We start from the raw sequence: 5652 nt of genomic DNA, 5'->3' as shown, positions 1-5652 counted from the left end.
TATTTAGCATTTTTAGAGGACTCCTCCAGATTAGAGCTCTGCCACTAAAGTCTGGGGCTAACCAGAGGCATTGTTTGCCATTTTAACTACTTAGCTTGAGATTTTAGGGAAAATTTACAGAAAGGACCTACCTGACAGAAGGGAAAACATTTCCCCCCACCCTTTCAGAAAAACAAGCAGGGCCACTGTCAATATTGCAGAGTCATTTCCTAGAGGTATATCTGAGGCCACAATAATTTGTCTCTATAAAAGTCAGGAAACACTGCAGGATTCCAAAATAAGTCACCCATCAGACAAACAGATCCAGGTTCCCTGTGCACATTTCTATGAAAAGTTTTCTCATCACCTCAAAGTGAAAGCTAAGCTTCCTTACATCTTCCAGCTAGCTGGCATGGAACTTGGCCCAACTGCCCTGTTTTTGCAAGTATCCTGCTATGGATGTCAGTTGGGTTTGTCAGGTCTGTTGTATAAGACTTAATCCATCTAGACATAGAGGATGAGGGAAGGCAGGAAGGGAAGGGAATGAGCATCATACAGGTGTGAATTTTCCAATTTTACCACTTTAAATACTGCCCATCAAAAAAACAACAACACCCAAGACAAAACAACAACAACAACAAAAAAAAAAAAACCCAACCCAAACCACCATTTTGCAATGTTGTTCTTATGGTAGCGTGATGTAGAGGACATAGGGACACCTTTGGAATAAGAGGACCAGAGTTCAAAACCCAGCTCTGTCACGTGATACTGGTAGGACCTTGGAAAAATGACTTAAGCTTGCTGGGCCCCAGCTTCTTCATCTCTAAGTAAACTGTGGAGATCAGACTCTAGGTGAATTCTTGGTTCCTTTCAGCTCTGAATCCATGGCCCCTTGCATTGGCTTGCTACACCAGTAAAATGTTCCTGTGCTAATGATAAATGTGAAGGCGGTAGGGACTTCAGTAATCTTTTCCTGATGGCAGGAGCTGTCCTCATTGTGACCATCAATAATTGTATTGTGTGGTCAGACAGTGATGCCCTCAGGGTGCATTAGGGAGTGCAGAGATATTTGGCCTTGTAATCGATGACTGTAGAATTCCATTTAAAAAATAGTTTATCTGGGGCGGCTAGGTGGTGAAGTGGATAAAGCACGGGCCCTGAATTCAGGAGGACCTGAGTTCAAATCCGGCTTCAGACACTTGACACTTACTAGCTGTGTGACCTTGGGCAAGTCACTTAATCCTCATGGCCCTACATTAAAATAAATAAACAAAAAATAGTTTATCTGCCTCACCTCAATTCAGGTTGCCAAATGAACTTCCTGCTGCTTTCAACTCATCCACCAGGCTCTTAGAAATTTGCAACTCTGACCAGTCCCATAAGGTAGATGGTGGTTTTACAAAGTAGTGGACTTGCAAGCCAGGAGACACCTGGATTCAGATCCTGCCTGTGATGCTGACTGGCTGTGTGACCATGGGCAAATCACTTCTTTTTGTCCCAGTTTTCTTATCTCTAAAATGAATCTAGGAAAACCTGTAGCACCTAATTCATGGGGTTGCAAAGATCAAGTGAAATTAACTGGATGTGATAATACGGTGCTCTGAAGTTTGCCAAGCACTTTTAACACATTATATAACGATATACTGAGAATGCCTTACAAACCTTTGATGTCACCTCCAACTAAGAAATCAGCTAATTCTAGGAATAACAGGGTTGTGGGTTTTGTTTTGTTTTGTTTTTGCAGGGCAATGAGGGTTAAGTGACTTGCCCAGGGTCACAGAGCTAGTAAGTGTCTGAGGTTGGATTTGAACTCAGGTCCTCCTGAATCCAGGGCCTATGCTCTATCCACTGCACCACCTAGCTGCCCCTTAGAAGAGGGTTTTTAATGACAGTGGTTTGTGCCTCACCAAGTTGTGGGGAGGATCAAATGAGGCAATGAATGTCTGGTGCTTTAAAAGGCTAAATACAAGTCAGTTGTTCTGTCTAGAGAGGAAATAGGTTCCGAATGAGGGCCTCTCTTAAGGAACAGAGTGGTTAACCTTCCATGCATGGTATTAGGGTCACTGTTTTGGCCACGGGGGAGACCTTTTTACCCGCAATCCTATTTTCTCTATTTCCAGATAGTTGGGGGGAAAAAATAAAAAATAACTCATTACCTGTGGATGACTGAGGTGATATTGTATATTTGATCCAGTTATCTCTATTTCTACACTGAAGTCTATTTTAGGGGACAGATGCAACCAAGGGGACAGTATTATTTGTCTGGCCTAAAGTTTCTATAGAGAAAAATAGCAAAATCCCATCCATATACCTGAGAGAGATATTTGAGTAATATTTATATTTAGTAAATTAGTCATCTACATTTAGTAAATAAGTAAAATTAGTAAAATCTATATTTACTAAATTAGTAAGATTTACTAAAATAGTAATAAAATCCAGGTATTAACCTAAAGCCAAGAGGATCCCTCAGGTCCTCTCCAGCTGATGTTCTATGCTTCTATGACTGTTCAAGAGGGGGCCAACTTGGCGGCACAAATAGAATCCTATTCTTATGAAATGGTCTACAGGTATGAAGGAACAGAGAGAAAACAACTATGGAAGGGTTCCTATAGCTGTCTGCTATATGCAAGGGGGTCTCAACATTTTTTTTTTTTTGTGGGCAACGAGGGTTAAGTGACTTGCCCAGGGTCACACAGCTAGTAAATGTCAAGTGTCTGAGGTCGGATTTGAACTCAGGTCCTCCTAACTCCAGGGTCGGTGCTCTATCCACTGCGCACCTAGCTGCCCCAATTTATATATATATATATATATATATATATATATATATATATATATATATATATATATTTAATGCTAAAAGTAAATAATAAAAATTTTAAATGTTACAGAGAGGAAAAAAGGCTTTTAGGACACCCTGCATGATTTTGGTGAAGTAGGCAGCATGGCAGAGTTATTTTTAAAAGGAGGGAGGCCACAGGCAGCTAGGTGGCGCAGTGGATAGAGCACCGGCCCTGGATTCAGGATTACCTGAGTTCAAATCCGGCCTCAGACACTTAACACTTACTAGTTGTGTGACCCTGGGCAAGTCACTTAACCCCAATTGCCTCACCAAAAAAAAAAAAAAAGGAGGAAAGGAGGGAGGCCAGGGCAGCTAGGTGGCACAGTGGATAGAGCACTAGCCCTGGAGTCAGGAGGACCTGAGTTCAAATTCTACCTCAGACATTTGACATTAGCTCTGTGACCCTGGGCAAGTCACTTAACCCTCATTGCCCCCCCCCAAATAGTATTTAGAGCACTCTACATATTATCTCATTTGATCCACACAACTCTGAGAAGGAGGCACTATTATAATTTGGATTTTATTGATGAGGAAACTAAAACTGAGGTTAAAAGGTCTGCCATGGGCAGGATTTGAATTCAGGTCTTCCTGATTCCATGTCTACTATGCCATCTCAGGAACAGCTTAGTGTTATCCAAGTCTAAAAAGAGAAAATGAAGGCTTTAAAGGAATAAAATAGACTATGAAAGAACCATAGGTTAACCTGGGGAAATTTAAAAAATAAATGTTTTTGGTAACTGAATTTCACCATAATTGGTGTTCTTTGGAATCCCATATATTTTATACATTTAAAACATTATTCTGTACGGCAGGCAATGGGAAGCCATTGCGAGATTTCCAAGAGAGGAGGCATAATCCAAATGCAATCCAAGGGGTAAAGGGAGTCAAGAAGACCAGAGCCCTAATTCTGCCTCTGCCCCTTAGTCAAATGAAGGAGTTGGGCCCAATGGTCTCTGATGTCCTTTCCAGGTCTAAAATGATAATTCTGGGATGATCAACCTGGTTATTCAATTGTGAAAATGATCTCTTCCATCTAATAGGTGTCATTGGGATGCTATGAGGATGATTTATGTGAATATGGTTCAGAGTAATTGATTTTATTTTAGTTTAGTTTTGTTTTTGTCTTTGTGGGGCACTGGGGATTAAGTGACTTGCCCAGGGTCACACAGCTAGTAAGTGTCAAGTGTCTGAGGCCGGATTTGAACTCAGGTCCTTCTGAATCCAGAGCTGGTGCTTTATCCACTGCGCCACCTGGCTGTCCCCAGTAATTTGTTTTGTTTTGTTTTGTTTTTTGGGGGGGTTTTTTTGGTGAGGCAATTGGGGAGTAATTTATTTTTAATGTTCCTTTTTTTTAAAGAAAAAATTAATTTTGAGTTCCAAAGTCTCAAATTGGAGAGAAAAAATAATCTGAGGTCTGAGAGGGACTCTACTAGCCAAAAAAAAAAACCCAATAAAACAAACTGTACTCATTGTTGGAAAAAAGACAGCTTGGATAACTGAAGTACTGATTATCAGGAAATCAGATTAAATTCTTTGAATGTTTTAACTCTTCCCCCACCCCACCCCCCAACACCCAATAACCTTTTATTAGGAGCAAACAGAGAGAAAAGCAAACTGGAATCTCTCCCATCCCCAGTACAGTCCTCCTTCTGGTGGGGGTTTGGAAGCAGGTGAGAAATACGGGTACCTGAATAACCCACAAATTAGATATCTCATCAGGGACCTGAGATGTCTCCAAATAACCAAGAAGTCTCCACAGAAGTCAAACTGGAGGAAATTGGAGCCAAGTGTGGTTTTGAAGCTGGCCCTGATTTCTCTCACTACCTCACCTTTAGCAGGCTTGATAGGTAGAACCCTTTTGAGGCCTGGGACAGATGGATGAGTGGTGGGGAACTTTGGTGAACTGAAAAATTAAAGTAGGCTTTCCACAAAGGCTTTTAAGAGGATCCTAAGGGAGTCAAGAGAGTTGTACAGTCGATTAAAAATAACTTACTGGAGATCATTCCAAACACCCAGGACTATGGTACAGACAAGAGTAGCGACAGCCTTTGTCTCCTCAACGGAAGAGAGAGCCTCTACCTTCCCAGGAGACACTGCCATCAAAGGCCACCATATATAGAACAGTAAGCAGAGATCCCTTAACCAAGGCCTGTGTGGAGGGATCAGGAGAGACTGAAACTGACTGAAAAATGATTATTTTAACAAAGTGCTATCTGATTTCTTTTAGAGTTCACTGCATCAATCCTGAATGTTCCCTTTCAACTCTCCACCCCCAGGAGAATCTGACAAAAGTCTTATTATTTCTTACCCTGACTAGAGCTGAGGGATGACTCAAACTCCCAGAGACACCCGAACCTCACAGAGCTGGTATTTTTCCAGCAAAGATCAGCTTTATTCATGCGACATTTCTTGTTTGTTCTATCATCCCAACCCCGTGGCTACTTTTCCAAAGGGAAAGCCAAGGAGCTATTTCTTTGAAAGTACTGCATGGTCCCCCCCTCAAAGTACGGACATTGCTCTCATTTTATTTCAAAAAATAATCTAATGTTAATGAGGTAGTAATTTAAAGTCCTTTCAAACAGCTCTCATTATTTAACTGTAACATCAGCTGGTCACAAATCACCCTGAAAAGTAAATATTTCAGCCTGAAGGTCAGTCATTAAGAGCAGGATCATTCTACCTTCCAGCAGTTTTTATTGAAAAGTAGGCAATGAGAATTAGAAAAATTCCATTATGAGCTTCTTCCCTGACAAAACTAATTGAAAACTGATAGTAACATGGTATAGCACTATTTCTCAGCCAACCAGACTCCAATGATTCATGTTATTCTTTTG

The sequence above is a fragment of the Dromiciops gliroides genome, chromosome 2 (assembly GCF_019393635.1).
Source record: "Dromiciops gliroides isolate mDroGli1 chromosome 2, mDroGli1.pri, whole genome shotgun sequence".
NCBI lineage: Eukaryota > Metazoa > Chordata > Mammalia > Microbiotheria > Microbiotheriidae > Dromiciops > Dromiciops gliroides.
Note: the sequence above shows the minus strand (reverse complement) of the source record.